Raw genomic sequence first — 14,173 nt, forward strand, 5'->3', positions numbered from 1 at the left:
TTTTATTAATACTCACGCACGCGTCTTCGGTGAGTGCTGAGTAGGTATGTGCAGATGATAAAAAAAAAATTCAACTAAGTTACGAGAATGGAACATAGGAAAAGATTAAGTAATGTATAGCGTTTGATAAAAAAACTACTTTTTCACACTTCGAAGGTGGTTTTCTGCACTGTGTGTGCTGTGTAGTGCGCGACTTGTTGTATTACCTCTGCATCTTACATATATACGAATGTCTTATATGTATACTACCGATAGATATTAGCTATACACATTCATATACACACAGGTAGAGACAGAGAGGTACCTACTCGTCGTCGTCGTCGTCGTACGAGTATGTGAAGAAACAACATATAAAGAATGATTATAGCGCGCATGAGAGGCGCGCAAAAGCCGGTTCTGTTATCAGCGATGCTAAAGAACAATATGATAAAGAGAAGGTAGCACGGAGATTGCGTGCAGTAGAATATAAAGGGCAGTCATTATGCATTTAAGGCATATATGGTCGCGTTAAACGCGTTCGCTGCGGTGAAGCACGTCCGTTTGCTACTTTTCACACCTTTTTGTCGTACCGCTAGCGACCGGGTTCAAATGTCTACTGTTCTGATTGTAAGAAATTTATGGTCCTTTATCGTATAAAAACAATATAGCTACATTCGCAACACTTTTCTCGCGCCTGCCTCTTTCTATCTTTTATCTGCGGTTGTGGAATTTTTTCACAGTGTTTTTTTCGCTCTCTCTCTTCGATTCTCTTTCCTTCTTGATGCATATTTGCGACGAATTTCATCTCGGATATTGGATTATAAAATGTATAGGTGCGATGTAAAAGGTGATTTCTTTGGTATCATATATGGAATGATGAATATGGGTATTGTGGGTACTTCTTGGTTAACTCAAAAGTACGTATCAAGTGGGAAATTGGAATGATTGTGACATTGAAAAGTCAGACTTCTATGCACATTGTTGCAATTCTGAAGACTTTTGAAATTCAACATCCTCCAGGAGACGAGGAAAAGAGTAGCTAAAGGGGAAAATTTGGGCGAAGAAATCAAAATCTACGACTTCAAGAACCTAACTTTCCATCCACCCATGTTACAGTTTTTTCATTTCTAAAAATTGATCTAGAGGACTCAATTTTGAGGTTTGGGTAAAATGGGTGTAAAAATCAAAGTCAGTGATGTAAAAAAAAAACATAAAACAAGTAGAAATATTCATATTACATATCAGATACTGTAGCTAGAATCATCTAAGACTTGAAATATGTAATTATACATATAAAAATCAATCCTCCTCTGAGGGGCTTAATTTAGGATTATCGATAAAATGGGGTTGAAAATCGAAATCAGCGACCTAAGAAACCCCTTTATATCGAATGTTCAGATTTTTAGAAGTTTAGAATCGAAATGTGGTCCAAAATGAGTGGGAGACTTGAATAGTGGTATACGACTGAGTCGAAATGTTTACTAGTAGACTTTTTCACATTTATTTCGAATTAAAACTGACAAGGGAACCTCTTGATTTGAACGGGACCGCAATTTTTGGAAAGAGCATGTTCCAAAACCCCCAAATCTAAATTTTCAGCTGCCCAAGTTCATTTCTCGATTTTTGGCGAATTTTTGAAAATCCAAAATTGACTATTTTGGTGATTTATGCTTTTTTTTTTAAAGTACGTACTTGATCAGTAAAAATGTTCAAAATAAGCCTTAAAACTGATATTAACCCCCCAAATCCAAATTTCGCCATTTCCAGCCATTCTGGAGCCTCCAGCGCTATTTTTCAATTTCTCCAGAATTTTGAATTTGCTACAGAAGGCGTGAATATGAAGTTGGGGAGCTGAAAATCGAGTTTGGTGTTACACACGACCTGTTTAACGAAATTATCCACATTTGAGCCGATTCTGCAGCGGACACCTCAAGAGTGATTTTTTGACCAGCTTTTTTTCTATCCAAAAACCAAAAATTCCTCGTTTGTGAGAAAATTTTTGAGATTTGCGTGAATCGCTGTATTTTGTCATTAATTAACCACACGAGAGCGAATTTTGCCATTTCCAGCCTTATACTTGGGCCTCCCTTTAATTTTTGGATATTTTTATCATGAAAAAAGCTGGTCAAAAACCCACTCTTGAGGTGTACCCTCCAGAATCGGCTCAAATGTGAATAAATTCGTTAAACAGTTCGAGTATAACACACAACTCGATTTTTAGCTGCCCAACTTCATATTCACGCCTTCTGGAGCAAATTGAAAATTCTGGAGAAATTAAAAAATCGCGGTGGAGCCTCCAGAATAGCTGGAAATGGCGAAATTCGCCATCGTGGGGTTAGTTCATTACAAAGTAATGCGATTCGCGCAAATTTCGAAAATTTTCTCGCAAACGGGAAATTTTTGATTTTTGAATATTTTCATTTTGAAAGAAAGCTGGTCAAAAAACCACTCTTGAGGTGTCCGCTCCAGAATCGGCTCAAATGCGGATAAATTCGTTATCAAACAGGTCAAGTATAACACCCAACTCGATTTTTAGCTGCCCAACTTCATATTCACGCCTTCTGGAGCAAATTAAAAATTCTGGAGAAATTGAAAAATCGCAGTAGAGGCTCCAGAATGGATGGAAATGGCGGAACTTGGTCTCAGGGAATTTGTTGTGGTCGAAATACAGCGATTCGAGCAAATTTCGAAAATTTCCTCGCAAATGGTGAAATTTTGATTTTTTTGGATTTCTTATGAAAAAAGCTGGTCAAAAAACCACTCTTCAGGTGTCCGCTCCAGAATGGCCTTAAATAAGGATAATTCCGTTAAACAGGTCGAGTATAACACACAACTCGATTTTTAGCTGCCCAACTTCATATTCACGCCTTCTGGAGCGAATTCAAAATTCTGGAGAAATTGAAAAATAGTGCAGGAGGCTCCAGAATGGCTGGAAATGGCGAAATTTGGATTTTGGGGGGTTAATATCAGTTTTAGGACTTATTTTGAACATTTTTACTGATCAAGTACGTACTTTTTTAAAAAAAGCATAAATCACCAAAATAGTCAATTTTGGGTTTTCAAAAATTCGCCAAAAATCGAAAAATGAACTTGGGCAGCTGAAAATTTAGATTTGGAGGTTTTAGAATATGCTCTTTCCAAAAATCGCAGTCCCGTTCAAATCGGAGGCGGACACCTCAAGAGGTTCCCTTATGAGGTCAGCCCCCTTGATTTCTCTTCAAAAGTTTTTACAATGTTTAATTCAGTAGCCCGGCAGTGCCGCTACCAATGGTTTCCATCTAAAATTTACAGGGGAGGGGGTGAAATTACTGAATTTTGATAATTCATAAATGATAAGACTCAGACATTCTGTGGAGCTGAAGAAAGTAAACTTTGATAAAGTCTGCTTAAGCCACCTTAGACAAGTTTTATCAGTTGTGATTGGATCTGATCAGATTCAGACATTCTTTGGATCCAATAAGGGTTTGATCAGTTTTTGTCAGATCAACAATCAGAGAAAATCAGACCCAATCAGATTTGACAAAATTCAGCCATTCCTTAGATACAATTTTAGTCTAGTCAAATCAATGTTCGGAATCTTTGCGTCCGATTTTGATCTGATCAAATCTTGTCCAATCACATCAGATCATACAAGATTAGATCAGATTCAGGCATTCTATTGATCTAATTTTAGTCTGTTCAAATTAATGTTTGGATCAGATCAGATTTGATCAAATTTAATTCAACTTTGGATGTAATTTCGGCCTGATCAGATCAGATCTGATTACGTTTGGATATTCTTTGCGTCCAATTTTGATCTGATCAAATGTTGTCATATGTACATATCACATCAGGTCAGTTAGATCAGATTCAGACATTCTTTAGATCAAATTGTGGTCTGATCAGATTTTGTGAGATCAACATTCAGATCAAGACACTTTTCAAACTCAATTTTGGTCTGATCAGATCTTGTCAGATAGATATTCCAATCAGATCAGATCTAATCAGATTCAGATTGGATGCAATTTTGTTCTGATTAAATCTGGTCAGATGAGATTTGGACACTCTCCAGATCAAATTTTGGTATGATTGGATCTCGTCAGATCAACATTCAGATCAGATCAGATTCGGATAAGTATTCTTTAGATCCAATTTTGGTTTTATCAGATTTTATCAAATCAATGTTCTGATTAGATCAGATCTAATCAAGTTCAGACATTCTTTGGATACAAATCCGGTACGATTAGATTTGATCAGATCAGATTTACACTTTCTTTGGATCCAATTTTGCCCTTATCAGATTTTGTCTGATAAACGTTTCAGATAAGATGAGACCTGCATTTTATCATAGAAGTTAAAATCATAAGATATTTAATCAAACAAAACTGATCAGATTTGGGGAAATCTCAACAGTTGAAATAAAAATAATAAAATCCTGCAAAAAGACGAGAATCCAAAGTTGAATTGTTCGAATAAGGAAAGAGTTGTTAGATTTCGAAATGGATAATTAATATATTATGTATATTACAATACGACCTTACGCTGAATAAGTTAGGTACAAAAAATAATAAGAAAATAGTGATGTTGATGTTAGCAGAGTCTCCGAGCGAAAGTGTTTCAAAATAGCGTTCAGATACGAGTTTTCCCATCTTTTCAGCAACAGTACGACAAATCTTCATGACTGGTGAATTTCAACTGAGATATCGAAATTGAGAAACGATCTTAAATTCACCAAGATACCTGTTCTATAAATAGTAATCCGTTTCAAGAATCTGTCCGTGCGTTAAATTGGGCAAATCATCGAAATAATTTCCACACTTATCCTATCAAGCTACCTTTTGAAAACCATCACGATCATCATCATCGCTGATCAGTTGATTCTGCAAGATACAGGTATCTAAAAATGATTCCTAGTAGGTATTTTTGTTCGTAGATGTTTATCTTTTCGTTTGACAGCATCGTATCAGCATTACTTACACGCGCATTGAATACACGACGATGATTAGTCGAATATTTGAAAGGGCGAGAAATACGTAACAACTGACGCGTGAGGGGCCCGAGAACCCATGAACAGGGCGCGTAACTATGGTGGAAATATCGATATATGTAGTATGTGAGTTGACAGCGACGATGATTGCGATTATAAGACTGCCACAACGAGAGCAGAATTAAATAATGGAGATGCCTTTTACGGCGGCCACACGCGTATTTTTCATCATCGTTTCGAACATACACTTACAGTTGTTTTTTTTTACTAGCACGATCGTATTTGTCTATTTTGACACTCGAACCCGCACTATCTGACTTCCGCGAGATGAATAACTAATAAGTCAAGTTGCAGCGCAGCTGGCAAGCCTTCGAATGATCCATGATCGAAAAAATTGGAGCGATTTGAAAGGTGTAGAATGCGAACAAAGTCGACTTCTTTGGTCATGGACGATGGTACTGTTTCTTCCTAACCTATTCGTATTGAAATCTCGATGTTTGCTGCTGTTGTGTTGGGATTTTTGTCGAAAAGTTCGATGAAAAAAACTGCAATGTCTGATGAAATCATGGCAAGTGGTCCTACTTCGAAGATAAGCTCATCATCATCGCGTAAAAACAAATCGCTTTACAATCGAATTAAAAAATCTGAATTTCGCACTAATCAATGAACGTTCTACGAATGAAAGAGATACTGATTTTTTTTTCGCGAGATGCAGACAAGGGCCCGAGGAGGGGTTTCACATAATCGAAGATAAAGTCGAACCGATTAAATCGTACGTCGTATATGGGGAAGTGTAAATATGTTTACATGAAATTAAACACGCCGCTTGGTAATAATTGCCTATATAATATAACGAAAATATTTTAATATTCAATTTGGAAGCTGTTGGATAGAATTAACGTCATATTCGGGGCCCGTTAATGACTCCTCGCCTCCTCTGGCCCATCGCAGGACGAGACGAGAGGAGAACGAGTTTGGAAAATGATCTGGATCTTTTTTCATTTACGAGTGAGGCAGCCAGCGAGCGAAAGAAAGACGGAAAATGAGTCGAGTGTGTGTCCGTGTATTGAGTATATTTAAACCGTATTTCGTAAATTCTGACAAGACCCCCCGTCGCCGAAGAATATCCAGTGACAACTTGTAATTTGTATGGTAGTATCGGAGTGAGGTCAGATGATGGAGGAAGAGGTAAAAAAAAAAAAAGAAAAATAGAAGATATTTCTACCGTGTAGTGTACCTATACCTACATTCCGGGCATAACGCGAACTCATTTCTGCTGACGATTTATCTCCTCCTACCCGACAATTTAGGGAGTTGTGTGTGATCTGGAACAACCAGAAACGACTACCTGCGGATCATCCTTTTTTTTTCTTCTTGATTTTTATAAATGCTGCGCGTATATTATATATAACAGAACACGACTCGATGGCTGACTTTTCGATACAGTATAAATTTTATATTAAATATCCTATATACCTATAGGTATGTATAGTCTGTATCGAATACCACCTCACACCGTCATATCGCAGCTCATCCGACTGTGTCTGAAATTTCATTTCAACGTAATATCGGATCGACTAAAAAATAAAAATATTTCGCGAAACTAGGTCCCACATGCGTATAGTGCACCTGACATGTCTGAACCACTGTCGGGGTGCAAGGCAGGGAAGGGTGCCAGGTAGAAATCGAATATTGAAGCATTCTTTCGCAGTTTGATATCTCTAGCTCGATCGTATCAATTTCGAACCTTGAAGTATTTCGTGGAAATATGAATTTCACCTTAAATCGAAAGAAATCAATTCTCACAGGAAGGTTCCATTTCCTTTAATGTAAGTTTTATTTAAAAAAGTGTCATATTTTTACTCGTCTAAGACTATAGTTAATCCATCAATTTCAAATTTTTTCACCACTAAAAAATTATACATTGGTGGTAGGTCTAGGTACTTCGCCAAAATGACACCAATTCGAGGCCAGGAATCCATAGAGGATCTCAAAATACCCACAAGCGTTAATTTTGATTACTGAAACTCATTTATTTATTAGATACATACTTAGGTGCTACACATTTCTAAGAAAAAAAAATCAAAATTTGATCAAATTGATGTGAAAAGCTGAAATTTTTTTAATACCTACTATATTTTCAACCATACAAGACGATTGGTGATAGATTCGAACTGTTCTGCAGCCTCCAGCAGATTTTTATACGAATCGATTCGTTCGTGAATATATTCACCAAAAATTGAGTTAATGAATCGATTCGTTCGCGAACAAGTCACATATACGAACCAATTTGTTCGCGAATGATTCACTGAAAATTATTCAATTCGTTCGCGAATGGGTCACTTATACGAATCAATTCGTTCGCGAATGGTTCATCAAAAATTGAGTAAATAAATCGATTTGTTCACGAACGAGTCACTTATACTAATCAATTCGTTCGCGAATGATTCATCAAAAATTGAGTAAATGAATCGATTCGTTCGCGAACGAGTCACTTAAGCGAATCGATTCACGCACGAACGAGTCACTCATACGAATCAATTCGTTCGCGAATGATTCATCAAAAATTGAGGGAATGAATCAATTCGTTCGCGAACGAGTCACTTATACGAATCGATTCCTTCGCAAACGAGTCCCTTATACCAATCGATTCATTTACGAACAAGTCACTTATACAAATCAGTTCGTTCGCGAATGATTCATCAAAAATTGAGTAAATGAATCAATTCGTTCGTGAACGAGTCACTTATACGAATCAATTCGTTCGCGAATGATTCATCAAAGATTGAGTAATTGAATCGATTCGTTCGTGAACGAGTCACTTATGCGAATCGATTCATTCACGAACAAGTCACTTATACAAATCAATTCGTTCGCAGACGAGTGACTCATACGAATCAATTCGTTTGCAAATGATTCATCAAAAATTGAGTAAATGAATCGATTCGTTCGCGAATGAGTCCCTTATACGAATCAATTCGTTGGCGAATGGTTCACCAAAAATTGAGTAAATAAATCGATTTGTTCACGAACGGGTCACTTATACCAATCAATTCGTTCGCGAATGATTCATCAAAAATTGAGTAAATGAATCGATTCGTTCGCGAACGAGTCACTTATACGAATCGATTCATTTGCAAACGAGTCACTCATAAGAATCAATTCGTTCGCGAATGATTCATCAAAAATTGAGCGAATGAATCAATTCGTTCGCGAATGATTCATCAAAAATTGAGTAAATGAATCGATTCGTTCGAGAACGAGTCACTTATGCGAATCGATTCACGCACGAACGAGTCACTTATACGAATCGATTCATTCGCAGACGAGTGACTCATACGAATCAATTCGTTCGCGAATGATTCATCAAAAATTGAGTAAATGAATCAATTCGTTCGCGAACGAGTCACATATATGAATCGATTCATTCGCAAACGAGTCACTCGTCATACGAATAGATTCATTAGCAAACGAGTCACTCATACGAATCGATTCATTAACGAACAAGTCACTTATACAAATCAATTTGTTCGCAAATGATTCATCAAAAATTGAGTAAATGAATCAATTCGTTCGCGAACGAGTCACTTATACGAATCGATTCATTCGCAAACGAGTCACTCATACGAATCGATTCGTTCGCGAATGATTCATCAAAAATTGAATAAATGAATCGATTCGTTCGCGAACGAGTCACTTATACGAATCGATTCATTCACGAACAAGTCAATTATACGAATCAATTCGATTGCGAATGATTTATCAAAAATTGAGCAAATGAATCGATTTGTTCGCGAAGGATTCAGTAACTATTGATCAACTCGTTCGCGAATGATTCACCTAGAAATCAGATTTTTTTGAAGAAAAGTCGGTCTTCTCACGCTAAATGCGTGAAGAGTCTTTTGTATCTGTTTTTTTTTTTTTTCAAACTGATTTTGAAAGTTATGTATTTAGTTGTGCTTTGAAATCGATCGAATAGGGCATAAGGATGGTGAATCCACCGACTTTACAGACACTGAATTTTATTTTTACCGCAGTTGCAATTTTTATTCGATTATGGAGAATTCAAAAATCTACTAGAGGGTTCACAACAGCTCAAAGCTGTACCCAATCGATTCAGTAGGTAGTTCAAAAATATTGCATAAGTTAACTTTCAGCCACTTAGTACAGTGCTTTGATCAAATTTTGATTTTTTTTTCAGGGCAAAATTTTAAATTGAAAATTTTTTTCAAAAATCGAGAACTGAATAATTTCAGATTTTAAAATTTGCACAGATAGTTAGATACGTATTTTGGAATCTTCTTTCGGTTTCCCTTGGTCCGTTTCATAAATTTTTTTCTAGCCAAAGTACCATTTCTTGGTACACAAGCGAGATGCCACATAAACAATACATATAATTTTCGATTTTTTGCATTTTAACTATTTTTAAGGGAATGGGGGAGGAGTGAGGTGAAGGGTTAGAAGGAGTAAGTAATACTTGGAAAATACTTTCGTATTCGAGCTCAGTGTCTTAAAAATCAATATCCATGTTACTTGTAACTTTTTGAAAAAATGTTCAAATTTGTGGGTCAGTGTACCCCTCTCTCCCACCCAGAACCTTAAAATCCTATTTTAACGAAATTGTTCTTAACATGATTTTTTTTAAATTTCTCAAATGACACCTTTCAATTTTTGTCATTTCTTTTAAAAAATTTTCTGAAACGAAGGGAGAAAGCAAGACATTTTTTAAATGGAATTCGTGCTCAAAATATTTCAAAAAATGCTATTGATCGTAAAAAATTAACCGTTAACGTGCACCACTAACGATCTAACTAAAGGCTGAAGACGATCTATTCCATAATCCATCTGGCTTATATGAGAATACAAGCGCTCATTTCATCTACTTAAGAAAGTGATCAGTTTGATATGGATCTTTTTCTTCGTTGTTCATCTTACACTATGTATTTGATGTCTTTTTTTTGTCTCCGTCCTTCTCTCACGTCAGGTCTATGTGACCAAGTACACGCAGCTTGACCGTTTAATTGTGCGTCGAGCTCGAATGTCATGCTACTAAAGAGAAGAGATGCTAGTCAAGTATCCACTTACTGTCTCACTCACGCGCCAGCGTTCGCCCAAAGGCAGCATCGTATACAGAGATATAAAGGGTCGAGATAGATCGGTGCGATAAGCGTGTAATAAACATTGTAGGTGGTCTCGGCGTTCTTACCCCGTGTACTAGTAAGTAATTAAGCCGTATTTGCGAATAAATTAACTAATGCGCTGATTAAGTAGGTAATTGCCCATTGCGTCGCATTCGAGATCATGCATTCGTGTGTTCTATATGGCAAATGTACAATGTGCTTTCAAGACAGCAATGAATATGTTGGCGAATCTACGACAATGGTATTGGAATTTCTTGAAAATTGTCTCATTTCAGATGAATTGGGTCGTTGCTTCATCACAGATGATATTACTAATAGGCAGATCCTTGGATAAGGTACTGTTTCAACTTCATTTTCCAAGCATATGTTTCAGTCATGAGATGAAATCATAACCAACCGTACCGAGTGAAATGTGCAAAGAACGTAATTGCTCTAAAGGTTGATCTGGTCCTGGTGTTTGAAAACATCGACATCGGCCATTGCATTGTTGCAGCAATAGGTACAAAGTGCAAATACGCACCTCACACAACTGTGGCCACGAACCGTTAACCTTATTCAATGTATCGGATTAGCAGCGAGTATATTAACTACATACCTATATACCTATGTAAGAAAAAAGAATAAAATGAAAACGCGGCACTGGCACTGGCACATCGATATGCGCTCTGCACTTCTGCAGTCTGCAATGTGCATTTGTGCGGCAGCGTGGCAATGTTTAACGCGCCACATATACATACAATGGCGCGGTAATAACAATTTGTCACCTTTTAATGTACATCGGTAACGATGCTTGTGTATGTGCTTGTGCTAGTGCCGTTCATCCATATGCCAGCAGCGGAGAAACGCGTAAGCATAGTAAATCAAGGCTTGCGAGCGTCGTCGTCGTGTGTGCTGCTGCGCATGCTTTTGTATGGTACCCCTCATCTGGAGAACCTACTGGAGTAAGTATGTGAACCATAAGCTGGCTGAATCGTGAGATTTGCGATCTAGTTGAATCGCCCAAGAATGAGCTTGTTTTGGAATAGGCTACTGGAAAATGCTTGTTTGACATTTTGTCCTTATGTTTTTTGCGAGGAATGAGAGTAATTCAGAGTTACTCGTACCTACATATGTCTTTGATGTGTATCTTTCGTGTCATTGTCAATTGTCATGAATAAACAGCGATGATAGAAAGGATGAGGATGTAAAGCGCAGAAAAGGTTTGAAAATTCGTGATGACTGAGGAGAGAAATAGAGAACTGTATAGTAAGCATGAGGAGTACCTAGTGATAAAGAACCAATGCAGCCGAGAGCCAATAATGTTGGCCCAATGGCATCAAAATGAGGGTCTCCTGAAAATTTTTCACTCACCTTTCCCTTCTTTAAAGAAAACAAAATTAGTAGTTTACATGTTATATTCCTCAAGTTTGAAATCAATAAAATTGAGAATTAAGGTTTAAAATTTTAATTTGATAAATTCGAGATATTAATTTACAAAATTTTGGATAAGAAAATTATTTTAAAATCTAATCAAAATGAAAAATCTAAATTTACTGTTTAAAATCGGAAATATTTAAATCTTTATTTACACACACAAAAAAAATAGAAATTCAAGTTTAGGCGAAGTAGAAAGGAAAAAATACTTAATTACAAAAATCTGAATAAATAAAATAAATAAATAAAACTCAAAAAGGAGACTCACCAAGTAAATAGAATAATTCGTACAATATAAATAATCAGGAAATAAAACTGGAAATCTCAAGTGCCACTGGATTCGCGAATTGAAATTCCCAAATAATATCGCGGAAGTAAAAATTTACAAAATGTGCGATTAAAAGAACGTTAATAATTTGAGAATTAAAATTATTTCAATTAAATGATTCACAAATTAATTCGGCGATTAAAATCTTCGAAAGCGACTCAGAAATTATTGAACAAAAAATTAGTAAAACTGTGAACTCAACAATTGACAAAAATTGCAAACTCGACAATGAAAAAATATAAACTCGATAAAACGAAAATTTGCTACGAACTTTTAAATACAAAAAATAGGCAGTTGATAAACGAACAGTAATATAGAACTCGAAGTATCTATTAGAAGATCCAAAAAACAACTGAGAATTTGCTAACTCATCACCCTAATTGTATTTATAATAAAAATTGGTCCGATTTTTGAGAGGGAGGACTTCGAAGTCCGCAAATTGGTTAGATAGTTGGTTAAATTTATTTTGGGAAAGAATCAAAAAGGGATGCGCGATTTCGAAATGCGGGTGACATTTATGAGCTCGTAAAATTGCAATTTGGAGGGTACGTGTGCGCGACAAATGAAAAAGGGTTCAATACTGAATAATTTGTAAGTAATAAAAAAGTCGTAAAAGTCATGTCAAATATTTGTATGTACTTACTTGTGGTTAATTTAAAAAGGGTTTAAAAGGTACTTAGAGCTCATTAGCTCTTGTACAAATTGTTGCAAGTGTCATCTTTTTATAATGTGAAATAATCAAAGTTATTCAAATCTCGGTTTTTGCCATATTGAAAATGGTTGAGAGCGTGAGCGGAGCGCGAGCTGAAAACGTGAGCCCGGAGCCATAAAGATTTCAAATTTGACTTTTATGAGCTCCAAATTATCGTGTGAATCGGGGGTCCGAATTATCGTGTGAATCGGGGGTGGCTGTGGGAAACGAAGAGCCCACAGCTTCAAAATTTTATCGTCTATTAATTGGCTCGGAAACCGTGGGTAAGTGATTTTTAATTTACAATGTTTAAATGAGTTTTGATGGCGTGAGTAAATATTTTGATTTAGGATGTGAATTTAATTAGGGGATGAATTGAACGATTATAATATGCGATTAAACGAATTGAACCGATTAACAGTTAAGTTAGCTGATGAAATCTAGCCAGAATATTACATACAAAACTGCAGATTTTCCCTCAAGTTCACCTACATGATGCCCCTTCCTCCATAAAAATGTAATTTTATTTTCTAGAGAAGGTTTATTGAAAACGTTTTTCAAAAAAAAGTTTTCTCCAAAAAGAAGTTTTAAAAAGCAAGAAGTTTCCTTCAAAATGAAAACTTCATTTTTGAAATCTATGATCAAGATTAGAATTTGTTTCACGACAAAGCAATTTTTTGAGGTTTTTGATTTTTACTGTACAGAAGCCGTATTTTAAAAACTAGGTTTAATAGCATTTGAGTAGATATGGAAATTTCATTTTTGAAGAGAAAATATAACTCAATTTCAAAATAATGTGACTTTCGTTCCTGAAAACAAACAATACCCTATTCAATTTTTGAAGAAGAGAAATGAAAACTTTATTTTTGAAGAGAAAAATATAAGCTCAATTTTCAAAGGGAAAAACGAAAACTTCATTTCTGAAGAGAGAAAACAAAAATTTCATTTTTGAAAAGATGATGCAACTTCATTTTCAAAAAATTCGACTTTCGTTCCTAAAAGAAAAACAACTTCATTTTTGAAGGAGAAAAAATGAGAAACCTCATTTCTGTATAAAAAAAATATAAAAACGTTACTTTTGAAGAAAAAAATAAAAACTTCATTTTTGAAGAAGAAAATGAAAACTTCATTTTCGAAGAAGAAAATTAAAACTTCATTTTTGAAGAGGAAAAAATGAGAAACCTAATTTTTGAAGAAAAAAAAACTTCATTTTTGAAGGAAAAAAATGAAAACTTGATTTTTGAGCATAGAACACACAGTCTCAATTTCTGAAGAAACGATAAAAAATATGTACTTCATTTGTGAAAGGAAAATGGAAACTTCATGGAACAAATTAAAGCATCTCTTCAAAAATGAAATAAAGTTTTCATTGTAGGTACCTACTTTAAAAAATAACGATTGCATTTTCTCTTCTAAAAACTAAGTTCACAAACTTGTTTTTGAAACGGGTGCCCAGGGCGACTTGCCCCCACTGAGAGGTGGCAGGTTAATTAGATCACAGCTCACAAAAATACTTAAAATATTTCAATTATCAAAAAAAATTTCAAACCAGATATAGTTAGCTAAATTAATAGAACATGCATTCATTTATCATCAACCAAAAACTTCAGATGCTCAAATGTATTTTTGAATTATTGATGGGAGGGCAAAAAGAG

This window comes from Planococcus citri, chromosome 2, assembly GCF_950023065.1.
Source record: "Planococcus citri chromosome 2, ihPlaCitr1.1, whole genome shotgun sequence".
NCBI lineage: Eukaryota > Metazoa > Arthropoda > Insecta > Hemiptera > Pseudococcidae > Planococcus > Planococcus citri.